Here is a 24743-nt window from a genome sequence, read left to right as displayed (position 1 = left end):
GAGTACGGCAGTGGCACCATAGCTAACGCTTATCAGCATTTTGCAAGGAAACCTCTTTTGAATGTAGCAGCTACTGAAGAAAGTCAAGGAAGAAAGTGCAATGGCAGGTCCACAGCTGAACAATAAGAAAAATTAAAGCAATGACCACAGATAATTTAAATAACTGTAGACAATGAAGACATTGAGATGGTCAAAGATTTCCTATACAGTAGAGCCAACATGGTCTGGTGCTTTGAGCATTAGACTGTGACTCTGGAGACCAGGGCTCAAATCCTTGCTTGGCCATGGACACACACTGGGAAATGCTGGGCAAGTCACACACTCTCAGCCTCAGAAAACTTTGTGTCAGATTCACCTTAGAATTGCCTTAAATTGGAAATAATATGAATCCACACAACAACAACAGCAACACTGACTCAGTCATTAATCAGAATGGAGACTGCAGCGAAGAAATCAAAAGAAGACTAGCACTTGAAAAGGCAGCCATGAAAGAACTACATAAAATCTTCAAGTGTAAAGATCTGTAACTGAATACCAAAGTCAGGATCATGCATGCTATTGTATTTCCAGTTTCTATGTACAGCTATGACAGCTGTACAGTCAAGAAAGGTTATAAGAAGAGAATAAACTCATTTGAGATGTGGTGCTGGAGAAGAGTTCTGTGGACACCTTTGACTGCCAAATGGACAAATAAATGGGTCTGAGCTCTCCTTGAAAGCTGACTAAACTGAGGCCATCGTATTGTGGACATATAATGAGAAGACAGGACCCACTAGGAAATATAATGCTTGGAAAGGTAGAAGGCAACAGAAAAGAGAAAGACCTAATTGTGGGTGGATATATTCAATCAAGGAAGCTACAGCCCTGAGTCTGCAAGATCTGAGCGGGGCTGTGGATAGGATGATTTGGTGGTATCTCATTCATAGGTTAACATTCATTAGTTAACAACTAAGGGCTTTTGCCAGAATACTCTGGGCTGCCCTGGAGTATTCTGGCCCCGAATCCCACCCTTACCTGCTGTGGCGACTAGTGGCTGCCTTTCCACAGGATTCCTGTGAGCCTGTGGTACCACTGCTGTGGCACCAGTCACTTGGAAGTTAGAATAAGGTGTCCAGTCTCATTCTGACCTCAGTATGACTAGCATCCCCAAAACAACTTGGCAAGGGATGCTTGCAGAGACTGCATGGTAAGGCAGCTACCTGTCATTGCTGCATTTTGCTGCAAGTTTTCTGGAAAATCTGGAGCAAACAGTAAGCGTTTGTAATGCAAGGTAACGTGTGAAAACCTCGAATCAGATCCATGTGTTGTATAAACAGTCTGGACCCGATTCAGAGATTTGGAGCTACATAGTGTAACAGCACACAGCCAGCCTGGGGGAAATTTGGGGTTTATAGGTAATGTAGACAAGCCCAAAGTCTGCAGTGTTGGGAAGCTGCTCATATAACAAATTGTCATTCATTCATTCATTTTATTTCCCATATTACTCCTGGCATAAGACCCATACAGGAATGTAGTAGTCATTCAGATGGAGCATTAGCTACTCAGAATGGTAGTTCTAGAAATACGGAGGCTGTTTCAGACAGCCTCTATGTAGTTATTATAATGTTACGCCTTTACTGGAATAGTTTGCCTTGTACATTAGCGTGTAGTCCAAGGTTCTTAACCTGTAGCTGGGTTGCTAACCTCCAGGACAGGGACGTAACTAGGATTTTAGCAAGGGGGGGGTCCAGACTAAGTGCCACCATTATAATGGGGCTTGAGTGCGGCGGCACAGCAGCACACACCATTCATTTTTCTAATGGAAGGGTGGGTCTGGACCCCAAGACCCCCCCCCCCTTGGCTATGTCCCTGTCCAGGAGGTGTGTGAAAAAATGGATTCCCCGCCCCTTTAATTTCCTTCTTGTAACTTTGGAAGTTTTCTTTGTGAAAGCCATTGTTTACAGGTCACATTATGCTATTAAGCTATTGTTTCACTTATTCAAGGGAATCACATAGGGAAAAAATCTTTAATTTCCTTCCTGTTAGCTTGAAAGTCATCTTTGTGAAAACAGTATTTTTATTTCTAATTATGTTATTAAGTATGCAAAGGGGTCCTGTAGCACCTTTGAGACTAACTTTGTGAAAGAAAGTGTAGCATAAACTTTAGTAGACTAGAGGGCTGTACAGGCTGACACTTTGTGCCGGCATGTACGCATTCACACGCTCAAAGTCCTTACCGCCTGGCCGTCATTATAGCAACAGCAAGTACATTTTTATACCGCTTATCAGTGCACTTAAGCGTTCCCTAAGCGGTTTACAAAGTGTAAGCTAATTGCCCCCAACAATCTGGATACTCATTTTAGTGACCTCTGAAGGATTCAAGCCTGAGTCGAGATTGAGCCCTGGCTGGTACTGAACTTGCAACCTTATGGTTTGAGTGAGTGGCTGCAGTACAGGCATTTAACCACTGTGCCACCATGGTTCTGTGCCCAAATGACGCTGCACAGAAGGGGAGTCATGAAGCCACACCACAGCACTTTTGATGCCCCTTCCAGGATGCAAAAAAAAAAAGCATGTGGTTGTTGCAGCCTCCATCTGAGCCTCAAAGGGGCGGTGTTGAGCTGCCTGTATGTACAGCCCCTTAATCTACTTCCTCAGATGCATGAAGTGAACTTGGAAGAATGAAAGAATCTTTATAATCAGGATGAGTGAGAATCCTTTCTCCCGCTTTCTATCTCAAAAGCCTTAACTTACATTAAGCCACCTTAACTATTATTATTAGTTCATAACTAGTTCATAACTGCCGAAATAATCAATTTGACACCACTTTAACTGCCATGCTTCAATATTATGAAATCCTGAGATTTGTAGTTTCTTGCAGCACCAGAGCTCTCTGACAGAGATGGTGCAGATGTTCATGAAACTACAATTCCCAGAATTCCTTAGCGCTGAGCCATGGTAATTAAACTGGATTATTTCTGAAGTGTGGATGCAGCCTAAGATGGCTTTTAAAGAGCTATAATTAAACTTGTACTGGGGAGGAAGTGATTTGTTGGAATACTGTATTATATTTTATTTTTTAGTATGATTGCTTTCAGTGTATTTTAATATATATACTGGCCATGTTCTAATTACGGGAAAAGCCAGAATGCTTAATGAGCATCATTCATTGTATAACAGGCAGCACTCCTTGTATAACAGGCAACAGCTCCTTCTGTTATTTTGTTCTTCTAATATACTTAATGCACCTAAACATTTTAAACACATTGATATACGAATCTGAACTATTTCTTCCATAATAAAAATAAAAGCATCCACTAAAAAAATTGAAGTGTTTATGGATTTCTTATTTTGGTTTTGTTTTGCTTGTTTTTACATAAAAAAATTTCTTTGGTGGCCTTATAAAACTCACATTTGGGATTTTAACTCAGGATTAAATTTTTGAAAGCAACATTATACATCAAATAAGACCATTAACTTGATGGCACATTTGAATGAAAGATATCAAAATTTTCACTATCTTACTATACAGACAAAAAGTAAAAGTCTATTTAGCACAGTTATGAAAGTGCAAATCAGCCTTCCTGACTGATGAAATATCATGGTATCCTTGAAACATGTTCAATTAAAATTCCCATCATTTGCAAACATCACAGTCAATAGCTATCCTGACTGGGTAAGACGGCAATTCCAGTCGAACATATCTGGAAGGCACCACAACAGGGCTGGCTGGTGTTAAACTATAAAGGTTTAACTAAAAATACTAGAGTATTTTAAAAGGCATCAGAAAACAGTCAAATACTGAAGTGAGAGAATATCCTACCATTGGTGAAATCCCATCAAATGTAGCTCAGGGCCACTCTTGTTCTAGAGCAGGGGTGGAGAACCTACGGCCCTCCAGGTTCTAATGAACTACTATTCCCATCATGCCCCACCACCAGCTAAGCTGAAGGAAGTTTTAGCCAGGCTCCTGAGGGTTTGGTTGTAGCTCCTTCCCTTATGCTACATGAAGCATCACCATAAGGGTGAACAATACAAACAATACAAGCTGTGTTGGGTAAATCTATGGGGTAGCCGCCCAGGACTGAAATCATAACCTGTTCTTGATGGAGTTGGTCTTCTTTGTGTTTCTGATTTAGCTAAGGATCCCTACTTGAACTAAGGGGCTTGACAGACAGGCAGCTCCCTGCCACCTATCTTTGCCCCGCATCGTTGCTACAGCAACCAAATGGCACAGCAACGATGCGCTCCCTCTCAGGAGCAGAAAGAAGCTGCCAAAAGCAGCTTCCTGGCAGGGGTGCAATTGGTGCGCTTGTGCGCCCTGATCGCATCATTTCCGGCCACCACCGTTTGGGTGCTGTGCCACGCAGGCGGCACCATGATTGCACCATCATGGTGCCGCCCATGTAGCCAGAGGCAAGCCATGATGGCGGCCTCCTCGCATACTAGGGGCCCAGCCTCATCTAGCCCTAGTTCGCGGTGAGGACACCGCAAAGTGCCCATCTGTACCAGGCCTATCTCTCAGTTAGAAATACTGTAATGTGTCCCATTCTGGGACTGCCTTTGAAAAGTGTTGAGAAGCTACAGTTAGTGAGAATGCAATTCAGTACATTTTATCATATATTACCCAGTAGAGTATAAAATAAACAAACAAATGTTAGCTATGTAAAATATTTTCATATATTAAAAAAGTTATGAAGGTAAACATTGCCTGCCAACCAAGATTTTCATGTATTATAAAACATAAAGTAGCACCCCCTTCCTGGCAAGCAAAATAAAGATGGCTACTCTGACAGCTCACAGTAGATACTGCAACAGGTGCAAATTTTTGTTGGAACTGAAGATGAAAGGTCATTATAAAGGTCTGTCATATCTTAAAATAATATCTTTAAAGTGTATTTATCAGTAAGTCTTTTTCAATGGCTGTTCTCACCTACTACAGAACTCTCTTTCCCTAGTGATGCTTTGAAGATAATTCATTTCTTCTAATAAAATCTAATCATCTGAACTAGGCTGGGTGGCAAGAACTAAGCTGATATATAGATGAGGTTCTAATGCTCAATTTTTTTGTCAGTTTAATTTTAACTGCCCTTTGTATAAGATTTTAACATGCTGTTATCTTCCCTAATTCTCTGGTATGTTTTACAAATCTAAAACAAGAACCAGAATAACAGGTTTAGTAGGTAGCTATCGGTGAGTCACTGTTTCTAAACAATCCATTCCTATCTACAAAATCTGTATTTATCTACAAGATAAAGATAAGTATGCTCTTCCCTCAAAAATGTATTTGTAACTTTAGAGAAGATTTTGTAGATTTTTTATATTTTATAAAGATTTTATATTTAGGGGAGTTTTGACAAAGTTGTGTCTAAGTTTTTGAAGTTAAGATGAAAGTCAACTTGTTCATAATTAGTAAAGGTTATTATGACCACTTCAGAACAACCACACCAGGCACACAATGTCCTTTCCATATTTTATTAATTACACATTTGGGGTTATGAAAAATACTAGTTGTTGTTTATCTTTCAGTAATGCCTGATATTCTATCTCAGTTAGAAAATACAGAATGCAGACAGCAGTAGCTGTTTTAATGATAGCCACATAACATTTTAGCTAATTCTGTTTAGAAGTATCTTTAAGCAGCAAGGAGAAGAAAATTACACTTGCATGTGAAACTGACGCCAGAAAACAGACAGGTACTGAACATATGATTCTAAGACTGCATATGAGACTTCACGCATGCCATTAAAATTTTAGCTGCCTCCCACCCTGGGAAAAAGAGGGGGTATAAATTAAATAAATGAATAACTTTTTTACAACTACTGTATAAGAAAATCACCTAATCATGAGAACTATGGTTTCATGCCTGCTTGTTTTCACTAGCCACAGGTTAAACAAACCACCATTCCCTGAGGTTCAGTATGGAAGACTATGGTTAGCTTAAAAAGGAAAGCAGAAGTTTTTCAACTCTTCTTTTGGTATATGAAAGAAGGGAATGAGGTGTGTAAGAGTCTGAGCTCATGCAGAACTTATTCACGTTGTACATACACATATACTCTGTTTCACCCACAGAGCTCACTCTACCAATATTCTCTGTTGCATGCTTACTAATTCTACATATATTGATTATTTTTGAGAAAAGATAGTCCACATATCCCATAAGGGCTTGTCTAATATCTAAGAAATGAGTCAGTGACTTCCTCCACCTATAAACTCACATTAAACCTGATCCCACAAAACTATCAGGGTAACTGTCCATAAAAGTTAGAGGAGGTGGCAACAGATCAGTGTTAGGATGCATGCTTTGTATGCAGAAGGTCCCAGGCTCAATGCTCAGCATTTCTAGTTAAATGGATCAGATGGTATGAAGGACCTCTGTTCGAGATTATGGAAAGCCACCAGCCAAAGCAGACAATACTGGGCTAGACAGACAAATATTGTGATTTGATGCAGGTTGTTTTCTGTGTTCCAGAAATAATATGGGTAGGGGCTGGAGAATACTGTTACAGAGAAGAATTCTTCAATAAGAAAAAAGATAAGAGTTCAGATGAGCAAAAGGTATTGAATAACACAATTTCACTCCAGTTAGTATCATGTCTCATCCATGTTACACTGAAAAGCCTCAATGAATATGGGGCTAACTGTAGGAAGATTTTCATTTAACCAACAACATTAAGCTGCAGCACAAGTACTGGTTTCCTAGCAACTGAGATGGACTTCAAAGGGAAATCATTTGTTTTCAATGGAGTGGCATTCCCCTTGGCAGGGGTGTTAGGTCCCAGTAGTAGTACAAAGACTGAAAGAGTTCAGGGTACAGGTATCTGGAGAACTGCCTTCCCCATATGATCCTACCCAAGATTTAAGATCAACTAGGGAAACTCTTCTGGTAATGCAATGCAACAGTGCAGTTCGTAAGACTACCAAAAATGGCATGTTCTTCTCAATGATCAGACTATAGAGGTCTCCTCCTCTAGTGGTTAAGTTGTTTTACATACTGTTGTCATTCAGGTGTCATGTAAAACATATTTTTTTCAGGCTTTCAAAGTACAAGTACATATTTTATTTGTTTTAATGCTTTTCTTTTATTGTCACTGTGTGCCTCCAAGTCATTTTTGACTTGTGGCAACTCTAAGGAGAACCTATCATAGAGTTTTCTGGGGAAGTTTCTTCAGAGGGGTTTGTCATTGCCATCCAGCTGAGAGAGTGTGACTTGCTAAAGGTCACCCAGTGGGGGTTTTTTTCAAATGCTCGAGCAGGGATTTGAACGCTGGTCTCCAGTGTCATAGTCCAAAGCTCAAACCACTACACCACACTGGCTTTCACATCACATTTTATTAAATGTGACTTGGGATTTCAGAGCTGTGATTTTTAGTGTGGGTTATTATCCATCCTGGGCTGCTATGAGGAAGTTTGGGATACAAATCAAATCAAATTTGAAACCACTATGTTATGATGACAGTCTTATTTCTTTTTCTTTTTTTAAAAATCTGCTCTGAATATATTGATCGTACACTCCTATGTGTGTGTGTGTCCCAGCTTTCAAGTTACCTGTTGACTTACGGTAACCATGAATTTCATGGGCAAGGAATACTGAAAGCTTCTTGCTTAGATCAGACAGGATTTGGTGCCTTTAGGGTATTGGGATATGAAGGAATTCGCTTCACGTCATGCTTGTATTGCTCATAACCCAGTACTACAGTATTAGAGGCGTCAGTCTTTAAAAGGTTGGTGGACCATTAACTACATTCAGTGAACCAGATATAGGAAACTTTTAGCCCTCAAACATTTTGAACAACATCTCCCACCATTCCTTAACATTAGCCAAGGTAATTAACCTGATGGTAGTTGTAGGCCAAAACATATGGAGAGCCAGAAGATCTATGATTGTAAGTTCTCCACAGTAAATCATAATACTGACTAGTTGCTAGGTTTCTTATAAAGAATGGAATAGTAGGTGACTCGCAGTATGATTTAGCAAGGTACTTATAACACCCTTAAGCAAGAGTGTATACTTGGGATCACTTAACACAGACACACTGTGCTTTAATGATTAAAGACATCTCAAGTATGCACTCTTGCTCTGTAAATTTAATGTATGTTGGAGGTCTGCAAAGGTTTTAAGGTGTTTTTTTTAACAGAGTGCTTAAGACTGAAGTCAGCATGTGTTTCCTTCCTCTTTACAAAGAAACCAAAAAGAAAGAGGGCAGGCTTTCTCCTTACAGCAAGAACAGTAGCTTTACATCACTGTGATTGATGCTGGTATCACTTACCAAATAAAAAAATAAGAAAAATCAGGATATGTGCAATCACAAAACCCCATCTCACAAAAATTCAGTCAAAAAGTAGCAGTACTACTATGCCTTTCAAACAATTTGTGTGTTTATCTTTTTCATTGTTTTACTGTCCTTTGTGTCTCAGTGTCTTCTCCATCTGTAAGTACGCAGACATAACAGTTGAGAAATATATACAGTATATAGGTTAGTAGGTCACAGTACCTTAAAAGTCTGGTAAAACTCAGGGTTGGTTTATCAATTGATCATCATCTGTCTGCACCATGGAAGTTTCCTCTTTCTTATGTTTGATTAAATCTGCAATGGAACACATGGTAACACTCACTATTACAGTAATAAGATTTATGTCATCTTATCTTATAGAAGTGAAATTAACTGCTATTATTCTGCTCTAAGATGACCACTTAATACCACTACTGCAATTACAATGACTATGGCCACAGGTTCATTGGAATACAATTGTTTGAAACTAAGTTCTCATCATCATCATTCCGCCTTTTCTGCCAGTTTAGGATTCAAGGAAGCTTAAAACAGATTTTTTTAAAGAAGCACAGTTAAAATTAACAAAATACCAAAGTTAAAAAATAATAAAATGTCACAAATTTAAAACCATTTTATAAAAAAGTTAAAATGGACAGTTCTGTATCAGAAAAAAAGGATCACCCATCACATTTAAAATATTTAGATTTTTGAAATATTTATGGAGAAATGAATTAAGAGACTCTGGGGTCTTTCACATACAAAACCAATGCCCTCATGATCCTTGTTTACAAGTAGTAAGGAAAGGTAAGGCCAGAATACTAAAATTAGAATTTTTAATATTTTCTTTGAAGAAAACTACTATAGAATGCTCTAATTTGTGATGACAGAACGGCAGCAAGCTCCCAGAAGCAAGCCAACAAATAAACAATACTGAAATATTTAACTTACAATCACAACATTTCACTGTCAACAGCTAACTTTCAGTATTGTTAATTCAACTATCTCAATACTGTGGTAATGAACAACCTGTAGAACAAACTCTTTCCACAATAAAGAGTACTCAAAGGCTGCATGCTTGTATTTGACTTCTCCATTTGATGTTTCTTTTTCTCTGTAATTACAGCACACAAGCAACCAGACTTCTTATTTCTGCCCTAACAGTCAATCGCACACTATTGTCTGTAGCAGGTTCTTTACCATCTGCAGTAATTTTCCTTGAAGCTTCCAAATAATCTCCAGAAGTAGACAGAATTATTAATGAGATAATAAGATGTGTTGCTATATAGTAATTCTGCTCTTTAAACACATACAGCTACCTGAAATACAGCTGCAAAAAATCAACACGTTGATTTTATCTCACCAAAAAATCCTCTTCCTTGTTTACTTATTTTCAAACAATAACTACAGACTTAGATAATTCATATGAATAGTCAATAAGAATATCCCAAGATTTTTTTTTACAATTCATATAAAACTTTGCACTGAAAGAACAAAGGAAAAAAGTTTGTAATCTTACAATAGATTCCCTATCTAACTTGATTTTTCCTGATTAGCAGTCAGCATAATAAACAATTCCAAAAGGTTTCATAGAAAGTAAATCAGCTGCTGTATATACATCCTTCACTCACATTTCCTCCCTTACAACATTCACAAGATTATAAATCCCAACGAAATAGGGTCAAAGACATACATTCTGTGGAATATAAGACACATCTGCATACGTCTGAGCGAATAATGAACTAATGACTGGAAAGCATATCGATTAATTTTTTTAAAAAAACCCAAGCTATTTTTAAGCCTACAAGTGGAAGACAGGAGATTTTTCACGAGTAAATAGTCATGGATCCCCTAAATAAGATATTTCAAAAGAGTTTCCCAATGTCTCAACGTTACTGCACGTTCTTCTGTGTAGTTTTAAATTTATTACCCAAAGAAAACAAAAGGAAATTATGACTCCAATCTGACTAATAATTTAGATGCCATACCACTAACCTTAAAAAAAGAGGTTTATTCATTTACAGGTACATCGCCACATTGTTACTCTCAATGTAAACAAAAGGCAGCGGCATGCACCCCAGGCTAAGGATGTCAGCATTTTTCAAACACCTTTCTGACTGTTCCATTTTATGGTGATGCAATTTGACCTACATTTTCAGTGGCCAAAGAGAGAGAAGCTACAAAGGGAGGTGGAGATGGGGGGTGGGTGAGAGAGATTCTTTACTCACTATTCCACTAACTGGGGTTTTAACTGACGTTACAAAGGATCTAAAATAACAGGAGCAGAGGGGAGGGGAAAGCTATTTCAAGTGTAACTCTACTATGCTTGGGAGGGGGGGACGTAGTAGGAAGAAGGCACAGAGTAAACATAGGATTTTTGATCTAGTGACAAAATGTAATGTCCTCATTAAGCAAAGTAATATGTAATCCCAGAATGAATGTTGAAATGTGGATGCCAGAGAGAGGGAGCATTATTTTCAACCAGGGCTCTCATCAAAAGATGTATCTAGCCTATTCTGACATATACTAACATTAATATATGGCACAATTCCAGCATTACTAGTAAGTCTTTATTATGTGAAGATTGTGCTGGCATAAAAAGATGATGTGCTGCGCTGCACTGCATGCACACAAATTCTCCTTTAATTTGGTTTTCCAGCCTCTAGAATCTTTCAGAAATCACTTGTATTTAAATCCTGATCACCATATTTATTAACTAACTGTTACATTCATGATATATTGTCAGAATCACAGATACAAAAATAATTACTGAAAATGTGATACACAAACAATTTATTCAGTAGTAGTTATAGTTAGTCTTTTATTTTAATCTTTCTAAAATTATTGTGAGTTGCCTTGAATCTGAACTCGGGAGAAAGGCGAGATATAATTCAGTCAATCATTAACAGTTAAGAAACAACAATATTCCCCAGAATTAGTTGTTTGTGCATAAAGGAGTGCCAATACCTTCACATGGAGCACAGGCAAAATTTACTCATTTTAGGGGATGAAGCTCTGTATAAAAAAGAGATTTAAAGATCCCATTTTACTTGTGACAAACAGCATCTTTTCAACCAATCTGCAAATCTCTACTGCACAGATTAAGCACAGGAATGAGGAACATGGAGTAGTATAAGAACCTTGTTTTCCTTTCCCTTATTGCTTTCGCCTTCCTGGAAGGATGGAATAAAGACTTTTTATGAACTCTGTACTTTAGCTGCCAACTAAGAGAATCTATGTCGATCTTTGTGCACAACAGGCCTGGGTATACTGGATTCATCACTACCACCATCCTGGTACACACACCCAAATCTGTTTGAAATGTCAGTAAGTTCTAGCCACAAGGAACACTCGAGCCTAACTTCTCTGGAATAATTTTGCGGACAAAGCATTAACACTCCAGAGTTTAGATAGCATGTCTCATGCTATCCAATACATGAAAACTTACAGATCTCAAAAATAATTATTTGCTTAGTTATAAAGCATAGCATCCGAACAAGCTCTTCATACAGAACAAGAGTGACTTGCAAGAAAATACTACAGTTCTATGCTGCCTGCTAGAAGTTAAGCTCCAGTTCAAGGTTGCATCCAACCAGTCTCTCTAAGCAGGACATCAACTCTCCTCCTCCTCTGTTGTATTTCACACCACCCCAGTCCCAGTGTAATTTTATCCCATGGTTTACTGGGTATGTCCTATCCTCACTGGGCTATTTCTATAAAAAGATTCCCCCCCTTGGGTTGCAAAACTTGGGATTCACCCAAATAGGCAAGTACAGTGGGCTGTTGCCATCTGCAGATGTCAGCATCCGCGGACAGCAAGCCTAGTTGTTCTCAATGGCGGTGCATGCATGCAGCCGCACTAGCAATTGCACACATGTCATGCTACCATTAGGTACAATGGGACTTGAGGTCCCACATTTTTTCTTATCCGCAGGAGAGTTGTCTGGAATGCATTACCCTGTGGATATGAAGGGCCAACTGTATCCTATCCTTGTTTTTAGTGCTGTGCTCTGTTTTACATCCATTCTAGGAATCTTCAGATTCATGATCAGGAATACAGGTATAACTCAGTTAACAAAGCTTCTGGCAGTGACGTTTCTCTTTAAATAAATAAATAAAGTGCCCCCTCCTCCCATCTTCTATCTAGCTAGATTTTTTCCTCCAGTCACATTGGCACTGAGAGCATGATGAAAGAAGTCTGGAAAAAACAAAGACTTTGGGTGTTGGTTTGCAGTACTGTGTCTGCAGTAAATTATCAAATAAAGTTTGAACTGGGAAAGAACAGGATTCTACTCTAGTGAATTCTACTATAGTGGTGTGTGCCTGCCTACAACAGGCAAGGTAAAAAGTTGCTGCCTCCAGAATCACTTACTGAGCATGTGTAAATAGTTGAACATAAGAGAAAAGGGGACAGCAGATAAGTCTTCCTTATCTGGTCTCCCCACCATGTTTTTTTTTAAAAAATCTCTTAGATCTAACAGTTTGGCAATCAAAATATATATCATAAGTGAAGGATGGTAAAAGAAAGAGTAGTCTCTGGATGCTTTTTAGAAAAAACCTCCAAGTTTCCCCATAAGAGCGCAGGAGAAAGCCTAGAAGAATTTTGTATAATTACAGGCAACGGTATCTCTGCAACAGAGCCACTTGTACCTCAATGTTATTGTTGTTTCACTCCAATGGAAGTGTTTTTATTATCCTACATCTGGCAATCAGATCTGGAGACCAAGCTATTGAAACTTAGCAGCTATATGCACGCACATGATAGAATACTAAATATATTCTGACACAATGCTTTACAATAGCTAGTAGACTTCCATGCGAGTCTCACGTGCTATATTCTTTCAAAAACCACTCAGTCTGGTTTTTCTACTATGTTTATCTTCAACAGAAGGTAAAGATCCTGCTGCACTTATTACACATGGAATAAATATTTCAGTCATGACATTTTTGACAGAATAGAAATATTTACTACTGGCTTCCTGTTTCTGGAGATCCAAATGACAGTTTATAATGAAGATGCCAGCCACAGATGCTGGCGAAATGTCAGGAAGAAAATTTTCTAGAACATGGCCACATAGCCCAAAAACCCACAAAAAACCATGGATGCCGGCCATGAAAGCCTTCGACTTCACAATTTATAATGACTTCAGCAAACATTCAAGAATAGAGAAATGTGGAAATCAGTTATATATCTTGTTCTAAATCCAGTACTAAAATAGAGATGTTCTATGGAAACTGAGGCCTAGGTACTCTAAAGCCACCAGATTCCGTCCGATTTCAGAAGCTAAACAGGATCTGCCCTGGTTAATACTTGGATGAGAGATCACCAATAAATACCAGGTGCTGCTGGCTATATTTCAGAGGAAAGAACTGGCAAAGTCTTCTCTAGGTATTCCTTGCCTAAGAAAACATCACGAAATTCATGAGGTCAGCAGGCGACTTGAAGGTACATATACACAAACATACATGGAAACTCAGCAGGAGAGCATCTCAGCTCATCCATATAACCTCTCCCCATAAAACCTGTATGAGGTTGCGACTAAGCAAATGACACATTCTCGTTCAGTAATATTTCCAGGGGTCCATTATCAAATACATGGCTATTAAATCATTCCACTGCCATCACAAATGTATTATAAATTCTTGTTATTCAGTTCCTTTCCCAATTGTGGTTACTCAAACTAAGAAAGGTTACCATTTTCAAGAATGCCACATAGCCATAACAGAATTATATGGAATGAAAACAACCACACTGCTATTTCTGTAGTCCGTTTTCACTCAGCTAATCATAGCATATTTTTGACACAGCTATTACTTCTTTCTGTCTTAAAATCAGCATCACATTGGCATTTGGTCACCAGCAGAAATTAGGTAGCTGTAGCAGGAAGGAGGGGTCAAACCTCCTTTCATTTCCACTGATGGAAGTAGATACAGCAGCAAAATATCCGTCTGGATGCTGGCCACCATGGACATGTATTGCATACTAGCTTGGTCCTTGGTACACATTTGTATTTTCCCTCAAAAAGCATGTGAAGTTTCTTGAGTTTCTCAAAAAGAACTTAAAATGTTGCAAGTGGCTTCAGTTTTAGAATAAAAGGGGGGAACAATTTAAATGAGGGCAGGACCTCACAATTTTTTTCACCACAAGAAATGTTTACACATTAAGTATAAAACAAAATTGCCTAATAATTATTTACTCTGTATGTGAATGAATTCTCTGTCACTGTTACTACCTACCCAGAATGGTTAAATCCCATCAAGTCGACTTCGACTTATGAATGAGAGACCTCCAAGTCACCCTGAATGCATCTACACTGTAGAAATAATGGAGTTGGACACCGCTTTAAGTGCCATGGCTCCATCCTACAAAATCCTGGGATTTGTAGTTTTGTGAGGCACCAGCCCTCTTCAGCAGAGAAGGCTAAATACCTTGTAAAACTGAAAATCCCAGGATTCAATAGAATGGAGCCACAGCACTTGAAGTGGTGTAAAACAGCTTTATTTCTATAATATAGATGCAGTCCCTTATCAAAAACAGCCCAGCTCAGGTTTTGCAAACTCAGGGCCGTGGTTTCCTTGACTGAGTCCATTGATCTGGAATGAGGTCTTCCTCTTTTCCTACTACCTTCTACTTTACTAAGTCTTACTGTAGCAGCAAGAAAAAAATGCTGCCACTAACATACACCTACCATATGCTACCTATAAGTGGCACATTTAATATAACATTACATACAGTAAAATCTATGACAAGAAAGTAATCTTAAGAATTCATATTCTCAAGACATTACTTGATTTCATAAGCAAATGAATTATTTGCATATCCTTTCTCTGTCAAACAATGATTAACTCTTTTGTAGTTGCCCTTCCTAGACTCTTAAATTCTGGCTGTGGAAGTTCTTATAAAAATTTTAAAAGCTTTTGGAGGGAATCTTTTCCCCACAGTGAATGTGTAAAAGTTTATCTAATGCTATCCAAAGCTCCTTCTTTCACATCTGCAGATATTAATTATAATAAAACCCAACATTTTGGACCACATAATGAACAAACTATTAGGATTATTAACAACAACAACAAGAAGGATAAAAGGACTTGCCCTGAAAATGTTACTGACAGTACACAGCTCAATTCACATTCCTGCTGACTTTTCTGATGATAGTGGATGAGCAGAGGGAATAGACACTAATTACTGTGTGTGTGTGTGTGTGTGTGTGTGTGTGTGTGTGTGTGTGTGTGTGTGTTTGTATTTGTGTGCCTTAGCAAATAAAGTGAGGAGGGCTGAATGACTAGGAAAACTTAAATGTATTGCCTTTAAAGCACTTAACTGAAAGGGGGAAAATCACAGATGGATAATATTTGTTAACTATTAACTATAAAACCTTAAAAACATGTTCTAGCCAAACACTATCAAGGACTGCAAGATATATAAGCCAAAATACTATCAAGTGCAGTAATACAAATTAGTCAAAATAAATATCATAGTACACAGTACACTGAACATGAGTTTGGCTTCTTGTATCAGTTACTCAATAAATCTGCATCTTCTAAATTTCAGCTCTGTACAAAAACAAATTAGATACTAAGTATAACTGCACAGTTCCAGTGAAATCAAGAGCAATTTTCTCTCTCTCTCTATATATATATATTACAATCTTACCTCCAAATATCATTTCTATGGTTTTAAGTAAATGGAAGTCTAACCTACCACAAAACACTTCCTTTGTGGGGGACAGAAAAGCGTTTTGTACACCCATCAGGTAATCTTTAAGACTAATCAGTTCACCTTGACTTTATCTCATCAAAGTGAATGAGAACATTTATTTTAAACATTTATAATCTGACTTTTAGGGTAGACTCCAAAGGTAGTAAAAAATTAAAACCAAGAAAAAAATCACAACAAAGCACGGATAAAAATGGCAAAAATAATATCTAGCCCTTCATTTGGTCTATGAGGAAAATAATTTAGCTGAGAAGTATGTCTTCCAATTTTTCAAAAGCTTCCTTTCATCCTATTCAGAACAATGCTGAACACATAGATACTACAGTTAATGTGAACACTGCACTGGACTTGTTCAAATTCCAAGTAAACTATGGGGCTCCTGCTCACACTTTGTATTAACCATTTAAAAAATGAAAATGCTGTATGGGGATATATATATATATATATATATATTCCTTGAAACTTTGTTCGCGAAGAAAAGCCATACACACACAAACAATCAAACTGTAAACTAATTTTTAAAAATACGTAATTCAGTTCTTCATAATATAGTTATAGTATTTAGTTCTGTAGCATCAGTTCTATATGCACAAGGATTATTATCAGTTATTTTATAATATACAGTATATAATCAATTTTTGCTAAAATTCTATTTGCCTAAATGTAACCATCTCACTGATCTTGATACAATTTATTTTTGAGTAGAAATGTATAAGACTGTGCTGTTAATCTCACTAATTTATCCCTCAGTCATGCATTTTTAATACACCACATTTACAGAAATCCTATGCGTAGCTTCTCAGAAGCATCGTTACATTCAAAAGGACTTATTCTAGGGTATGTATAAGACTGCTGCCCAAATATCTTAAAGGCACCAGATTCATTCAGATGTGGAGGCAGGGTCAGCTCTGGTTAGTACTTGGAAGGGAAACCATAAAAGAATACCAGGTGCTGCAGGCTATATTTCAGAGGAGTATTCATTGTCTAAGAAAATCCTATGAAATTATGAGGTTGCTATAGGTTCACAGGTAAATTGAAGGCATGTATATACATACATCTATAACAGTGATGGCGAACCTGTGGCACACGTGCCAGAGGTGGCACTCAGAGCCCTCTCCGTGGGTACACATGCTGTCGTCCTAGCACAGAGTTTGCCAGAGTTTCTTACTAGAAAGCCAGAGGGATGTGGCACTTTGCAATACATAAGTGGGGTCTGGGTTGCAGTTTGGGCACTCGGTCTGTAAAAGGTTCTCCATCACTGATCTATAAGATTAAACCTTCAGTAACAAAGAAAGACGGTAGTACAGAAATATCACTGGAGGTATGTTTTTAAAACCAGCCATTTCCTAATGGTTAATCAGCAGGCTCAAACTAGCCGAATGGCAAATGTCAAGTTATCATCACCATCACCATTAGCATTAACAGATCAATGGCACTTTTCAGCTCTAATGTACATTTATATTATTTAATAGATTTTCAGGTCATCTATCACTCTAGTAAAGGTGCAGAAAATATAAAAGCCTGAAATGGTCTTCCAAAGACATGTCAAAAGATAACAAAGTAAAACTGAATGATGGAAATAACAAAACCCAGCCAAATCATCATAGTCCAGTGGTATGAACCAAATTATCTTCTGCTTTGCAGTTTACATAAGAAAGATCACTAGCTTGATTGCTGTCAGTTAATATATAAAATTAATATCTTGAAAAAGAAGTACTGTTTTTTGTGGTTTTAGAGAAAATAAAGAACTTGACAAAATATTCCTACCTACACTTTTTTTCATGCTATGAGACATTAAACAAGTGTGTGTAATCCTAGGACAGGTAGTTCCTCAGGCTGAGATCCAAGCCTTTTTTTTAAAGCATACCTGATTGTAGAGATACTGCTGCATGACACATCTTGTTATGCTTCAAGAGAATAATGAAGGAGTGATTCTTTAGTACAGTGACATCAAAACAGTTGCAGGGTTTACTTTACTTTTTAAGAAGGAGTGCTTATTTAGTAACACCAAAATAGTTGCAGGGTTTACTTAACTTTTAAAGAAACATTTGAAGCAGGTGTGGGAGATCTTAATTCATGAAGTACTCCTGTGGAACTACTCCATTTAGTTCAACATGACTTGCATTAAGCAACTGAAAATATGCAACTGTAACTCTTGCACACTAACAAATGAAAGAATCATTCTTGTATGCCTTCAAGTCATTTCCGACTTACGGACATCTGGGGTTGAACGTGTGAGACCTGCCCGAGCTTACCCAGTGGGTCTCCATGGCTGACCAGGGAATCAAACCTTAGAAACAGTTCAGTTTGGCATTACTTTAACTGCCATGGGTCATTTTTGTGGGTTTTTCAGGCTATATGGCCATGTTCTAGAACAGTTTATTCCTGGGGTTTCGCCAGCATCTCTGGCTGGCATCTTCAGAGAATGCCATGAATTCATTCTACAAAATCCTAGAATTTGTGGTTTTGTGAGGCACGAGTACACTTTGGCAAAGAAGGCTAAAGACCTTATAAAACTACAAAGCCCAGGACTTCCTAAGATGAAGCAATTAATGTTTTCTCAAACAACATTATTTCTATACTGTAGATGCACCCATAGTCTACTCAAACCACTCTACAATGCTGGCTCTCATCTTTATAACCTATTAATTTAAGCAAACTTTTAGTTCTTGTGGTTGCAAACCCAACCTCAAAAGTAAAGCCACAATATTTACATTATGAAACAACAGTTCTTCAGCAAGGTATGACCAGGCTATGGACTCATGCAACCACTCAGCAAGTACACTGGACCAATTAGCAAAAGAAGAACCAAGTTGTCAATCCAGAAGGACAGCAAGAAAATATTTTGGTTTCCCAGAAACCCTCCTGGTTTCCCTGAAATGTTGTGCAGAGAAAATATTTATTGAATGTTCTTCATTTGTGACCTAACAATTATCTCAGGATCCATGTGAATCCCAATATTGTGAATAAGATTCCACATGTAATGTATTCTCCTAGACCAGGATTGCCAATACCTGGGCCCTGCTACATTGGGGAGAAAGTGTGAGAAGATGAGAGGGAATTGGTTCTTTTTTTTAAAATGTGCCAGGAACCAGTACCATATGTGTACAACTGTTTCTTTCTTTCACTGCAAACTGAAGGGATAAAAGGCTTCAGCAACAAAAAGGTGTTTTCTCCAAATTTGCCCAGTTCTGGGTCATTCAAGAGGAATGTTTAAAAGGAGGCGGGAACTCCCCCCCACCATTTTATTCCCTTTTTTCAGGAGTTCAGATCTCCAGTCCATTCTCAAGGAGGCCCCGCAGGATGCTGAAGGCGGAAAAATTAACATTTCACACAAGGCTTATCTTTGTCAAGGAAACCATGAGGAAGCTGAAGAAATGAAGCAATAACTTCACCTCAAGAAAAAGTTAGTCCCTGATCCTTAACAATCAATCCCAAACTTCACTGACTAGCTATCTGTTTCACAAGTTGTTGCAAGTTGCTGTAAAAGCATAGATTATCACTAGTGACGCAGTCCCTTCTCTAGTGGAGGGCTGAACAACCTACAGGCCAGCAACTACTCCTTATCTACCCACCAGCACTAAGTTATGTTTCTTTTGATTCCAAGTGAATGCATTTTTGTCTTCTCAGACATATATAGATGTTCTACATCTATACCGAAATATTTGCTGCTGTCTTAAGTATGTTTTCTGTTATTATTGTTTGTATTTGGGGTATACCATGAGACCATTACAAAGATGATAATACTTGGTAAAGTGAGAGGAAGAAGTAAAAAAGGAAGAACTCATTCAAGGTGGATAGATTCCATCAAGGAAGCCACAGCCCTGAGCTTGCAGGACCGGAGCAGGGCTCTTGATGACAGGGTACCTTGCAGGTCTTTCATTCATACTGTTGCCATAAGCTGTAGCTGCCTTGATAGCAATTAATAACAACAATTTACTTTTGTGCTTTCATTATTGTTTTAATAATTATGTTTGTTAGTCAGGATATATTTAAAGTGTGGGATCAAAAACGTTGTCAAAATAGTAACAAAAATACTGCTGTACAGTATTATAAACGTGTTTTATTAAAAGGAAGGATGACTGTAGCTTTTAATCTAGAACACTGTTGTTGTCTGCCTTCAAATTGTTCCCAATTTATGGTGACCCTGAGCCGATCCTATCACAGGCTTTAATTGGCAATATTTGTTCTAGGGACAAAGTGCCTTTGCCTCCCTCTGATGTTGAAAGAATGTAACTTGCACAAGTTCACCCAGTGGATTTCCATGGCCAAGTGTGGATTTGAACCCTGGTTTCCATCGTCGCAACTGAATGCTCAAACCACTGCACTATGCTGGCTCAATCTAGAACATACTGGCCTACTGGTTTCTTAGTTATCACATAGAAGGGAAAAAGTAGGATCAACTTCTGTAGTCTTCCTCCTGGGGAAGGCTATCATTATTTGCCACAGGCAACTATCTATCTACAAGTATGAGTGACAGCATCAAGTACTGGTATTCAAGCCTCAAAAAAACCCTGTTCATTCACCAGGTGGTGCCCTGCTTCAAATGTGGGATTAGCTCACAAAAGAACTAATTCATAGCAGAACACTGTGATTAACCCTGAAAAGAATAGTACAAAAACTGGACAGAACCCACAGTTAAGGAACTCCTCCTTCACTTTCTAACTCTTACTTTAACTCTGCCTTTATTGGATACCTTTTCATCTATGATTTGTCTATAACCATTTTATACACATCAAGCAGCAGAATATTAATGTTTTTAATAAGGCTGCTTTATTAAGATCTTGCCTCTTGGCACATCTGAAAAACAAAAATGAAGCAAAAAAATCAAGCTTTTTACATTTCAGCCTATAATATACGGTAGGAGTCCTGCTATTTTTTTGGGGGGGGGGGGAGTTGGAAATTCTAGCCAAAATCTTCTTGAACCACATAATTCTGAACATAACTAATTTATATTTGGAAATAACTAGAAGTGGTATCTTCAGTCCAAAATATATCAATTAGCCCACATCATTAATGCACTACAACAGCTGGAGTGACAAAAACACATAACAGGCATGGCTTTGGAGCACCAAATCAATCAATCAATCAAAACAAATATAGTATATAAGTAAATGAACAATACCACATATTATATAAAGGGATTATAATATTTAATGTTACCAGATAAGAGAGCAATAGCTAAAGAGATCTTATAGCACTTTTGAGACAAAGTAGATGTACGTCCAAAACACACTGCAGTAATAAATAATAGCTTGAGACTGCATTAATTGCCCTGGCTCAGTGCTAGGGAATTCTGGGAATTGTAGTTTTGGAAGACATTAAGCCTTCTCTGTCAGAGAGCTCTGGTGTCACAACAAACTACAACTACCAGGACTCTCTAGCACTGAGCCAGAGCAGTTACAGCGGTCTCAAACTGGATTATTTCTGCAGTGTGTTTGGACCCAAGTTTATTAGAGCTAGAATAGTTCCTAAATAGTAAATATGGTGGACCCTCCCTTACGCATATGCTTGAACTCTATTAAAAACAATGGGACGTGTGTTCTTGGCTCGAGGTGGCGCACATGCCATCATTTTAATGGGCATGCGGCTTCCACGTAAGCCGGAAGCCACATATAGTGGGTCCGCGTATGTACAACTGAGCACTAAATTTAGACTCATCCAGTCCTTTGTATTCACCAACACTATGTATGGATGTGAAAGCTGAACAAAAAAGGTGATAAAAGAAAATTAACTCACTTGAGATGTGGTCCTGGAGAAAAGTGCTGAGGATACTGTGGACAGCCAAAAAGAAAAACAAAGGGGTCCCTAAACAGATCAAGCCTGAAATCTCCCAGGAAGCCAAGGTGATCAAATTGAAAATGTCATACAGTAGGCCCTCCTTATCCATGTGTTTGCCATCTGTAGATTTGAGCATCTGTGGATGGCAAGCCCGTATTGTCCCCAATGGCAGTGTGCACGCAGCCATGCCATCATTGGGGACAAAAGTCCCTCCCCCCTCCTTCTCTTCCATCTCCCCTCTCCTGCCCTCTCTCCACCCTCCTCCTTTCCTTCTTTGCTTCTTCCCCAGCTTGGCTTTGGGGGCAGATTATGCCACCCAGTCAGATAAGGCTAGGGTCAGGGCCAGGGCTGAGGCTTGAGTCTTGGAGCCCCTGTCCCTAGGCCTAGCACCTGGAATGGCCTCTGGGCTCCAAAAGTCAAGCCTTGGCCCTGGTCCCAGCTCCCTCCAGCCAATGGTGTTCCAAGGAAGCCAGGGCCAGGGCCGAGGCTTGGCTTTCAGAGCCGAGATTCTTCGTCATGGGTGCTGGGCCTAGGGACAGTGACTCCAAGACTCAAGCCTCACCCCTGCTGACTGGGTGACAGACTCCACCCCCAAAGCCAAGCTGGGGAAGAAGCCTTGGTGGAAGCAAGGAAGGAGATAAAGAAGTAAGGAATGAGGGGAAAAGGAAGAGATCCAGTCCCATTCTCCCTAATGGAGGCACGGCCACTGGTGGTGCAGTACTGCAGCCACTCACTTACAACCTTCAAGGTTGCGAGTTCAATCTCAGCCAAAGGGCTCAAGCTTGGCTCAGGCTTGCATCCTTCTGAGGTTGCTAAAATGAGTACTCAGATTATTGGGGACAATTAGCTTACACTTTGTAAACCGCTTAGGGAGTGCTTAAGTGCGCTGATAAGCGGTATAGAAATGTACTTGCTATTGCTATTAAGGACAATGGGTCTTGAGCATCTGCGAATTTTGGTATCTGTGGGGTGGTGATAGTGTCCGGAACAGATCTCCCATGGATAGTGAGGGCCCACTGTACTTTGGTCACATCACAAGGAGGCATGAATCATTGGAAAAGACAATAATGCTAGGAAAGATAGAGGGCAGTAGAAAGAGAGGAAGAGCACATGCCAGATGGCCAGACTCATTTATGGATATCACGGGCATCAATCTAAAAGACTAGAGCAGTGAAAGACAAGAAGTCTTGGAGGGTTGCCGTGAGTCAAGGTCGACTGAGAGGGCAGTTAACAACAAAGACCAAGTTTAAAAAAACTTAGGCTACAACTTCTTTCACACAGTTAGGGGGAAAACAGACAGGCATAAAGGGGCAACTTGAAGCCACCCCTTCCAGAGACAGATTGGGGCAGTGTTGCCAATTTCGCGACTTTCACGCGAAAACGGGGACTTTTCAGAGCTTTCCGTGTGATTTTCGCGCCTGGCTCTTTTTTCAGTGCCTTTTCGGCGACTTTGGCCCTTTCAGCTCCAGCCTGAGAAGGCTGCAGAGCAACCAACCCTGGGCTGGAGAAAAAACTCTCTCTCTCTCTCTCTAATGACTCCCTCTGAGAGCCAGGAGGGAGCAAGCCCAACCAACCCCAACTGTTTGGAGGAATAGTTCAGCCAATCAGAGAGAGGACAGTGATTGCCCCCCCCCCCCAGGCATTCTCAGGCTCCAGGGGAAAGCAGAGTGGCTGCAGTGCTGGAGAGAGGCAAGGAGTGAGGGATCTTGGCTGGCTTAATCCCAATTGCCTTGGATTTCCAAGTAAGACATAAGTTTTAAGGCACACAACGGCAATTCCTGATAATGGTATCATGGCTTGATCTTGTGGACTTCTGTGTGTGCCTGAGAGTGACATTTGAATTTCTGAATTCCTGAGCTTGGGCAGAGTGCCCCAAGCCTACCTCTCAGGGTCGTTGTTGTACTGTGAGGAGGACCATTTGGGTTGTGTGATGTGACTGTGATGCCCCTGAGTGTGTGTGTGTGTGTTAGTGATTAAATATGCCTCTGAGCATGGGCAGAGCACCTGGTAAGTTGGCATCCCTGCTGCCCTGTCTTCCCAGAATTTTGTTTTGTGGCTCTCTTTTTCGTTCTCTTTTCCATTGCCATCCATACTGCAGAAATAATCCAGTTTGGCACTGCTTCTAACTGCAAGACTCCCTGCGATGATGGGATTCTGGCCACAACAAACCACCAAGCCCAGAATTTCATGCATGGAGCCCTGGCTGCCGGTAAAAGCAGTGTCTCAACATGTCACAACAAACTACAATTCCCAGGATTCCCTGGTTTGACAAGGGAATTGCCTCCATGCTTCCAGATCACAGCCCTAGAGAATGAGTCTACAGGATATCAGTGTTACCAGTTTAAGACCACTTCTTCAGCTGCATTTGGATTTAATAATGATAATACAGTAATAATGGTGATGATGATAGAGAGATCTTGTAGCACCTTTGAGTTTCACTGAAAGAAAAGTTGGCAGCATGAGCTTTCCTAAACTTAAGCGTATTTCCTCAGATGCATGGGAACTGTAGTTCATTGTGGCACCAGAGCTCTTTCTCACAACACAAAACTACAAATTCCCAAGGTTCCCTAAACTGAGCCAGGTTTTCAAACTGATATTTCTGCAGTATGGATTCGACCTGAGCATTTTAATAATGAAGGTCCAAACACTGCAGAAATAATCCAGTTTGTGACCGTTTAAATCTCTCGGCTCAGTGCTAGGGAATCCTGGAATTGTAGTTCATTGTAGCACCAGAGCTCTTTCTCACAAAACTACACTCCCCAGGGTTCCCTAGCACTGAGCCAGGGCAGTTAAAGCAGTCTCAAACTGTACTTCTGCAGGGTGTCTTGGACCCGACTCAGGCTGCATCTTCACTCCAGACTCCAGAGACAATCCAGTTTCATACCGTTTTTTACTGCCATGGCCCAGTGCTATGAAATCCTGGGAATTGTAGTTTTGTTGTCACACCAGAGTTTGCTGAGAGAGAGGTTAAATGTCTCCGAAAACTGAAAAAAAGG

The 24743-nt window shown here is 39.4% G+C and overlaps 1 protein-coding gene across 4 annotated transcripts in view; it reads right to left on the bottom strand.

The window, feature by feature from the left end:
* Nucleotides 1–24743, bottom strand: part of ATXN7 (ataxin 7) — a 146886-nt gene that overhangs the window by 110117 nt on the left and 12026 nt on the right. For 3 of the 4 annotated variants that reach the window (XM_042455863.1, XM_042455861.1, XM_042455865.1), the window contains exon 2: nucleotides 8475–8567. The gene's annotated coding sequence lies outside the window, so the exon portion shown is untranslated. Of the gene's footprint in view, nucleotides 1–8474; nucleotides 8568–10244; nucleotides 10306–24743 lie in introns of those variants that run through there. The other variant, XM_042455862.1, reaches the window with a different exon arrangement.

Source organism: Sceloporus undulatus, chromosome 2 (genome assembly GCF_019175285.1).
Source record: "Sceloporus undulatus isolate JIND9_A2432 ecotype Alabama chromosome 2, SceUnd_v1.1, whole genome shotgun sequence".
NCBI classification, from domain to species: Eukaryota; Metazoa; Chordata; class Lepidosauria; order Squamata; family Phrynosomatidae; genus Sceloporus; species Sceloporus undulatus.
The sequence above is the reverse complement of the archived record's forward strand: the minus strand, read 5'-3'. Positions and strand labels throughout refer to the sequence as shown.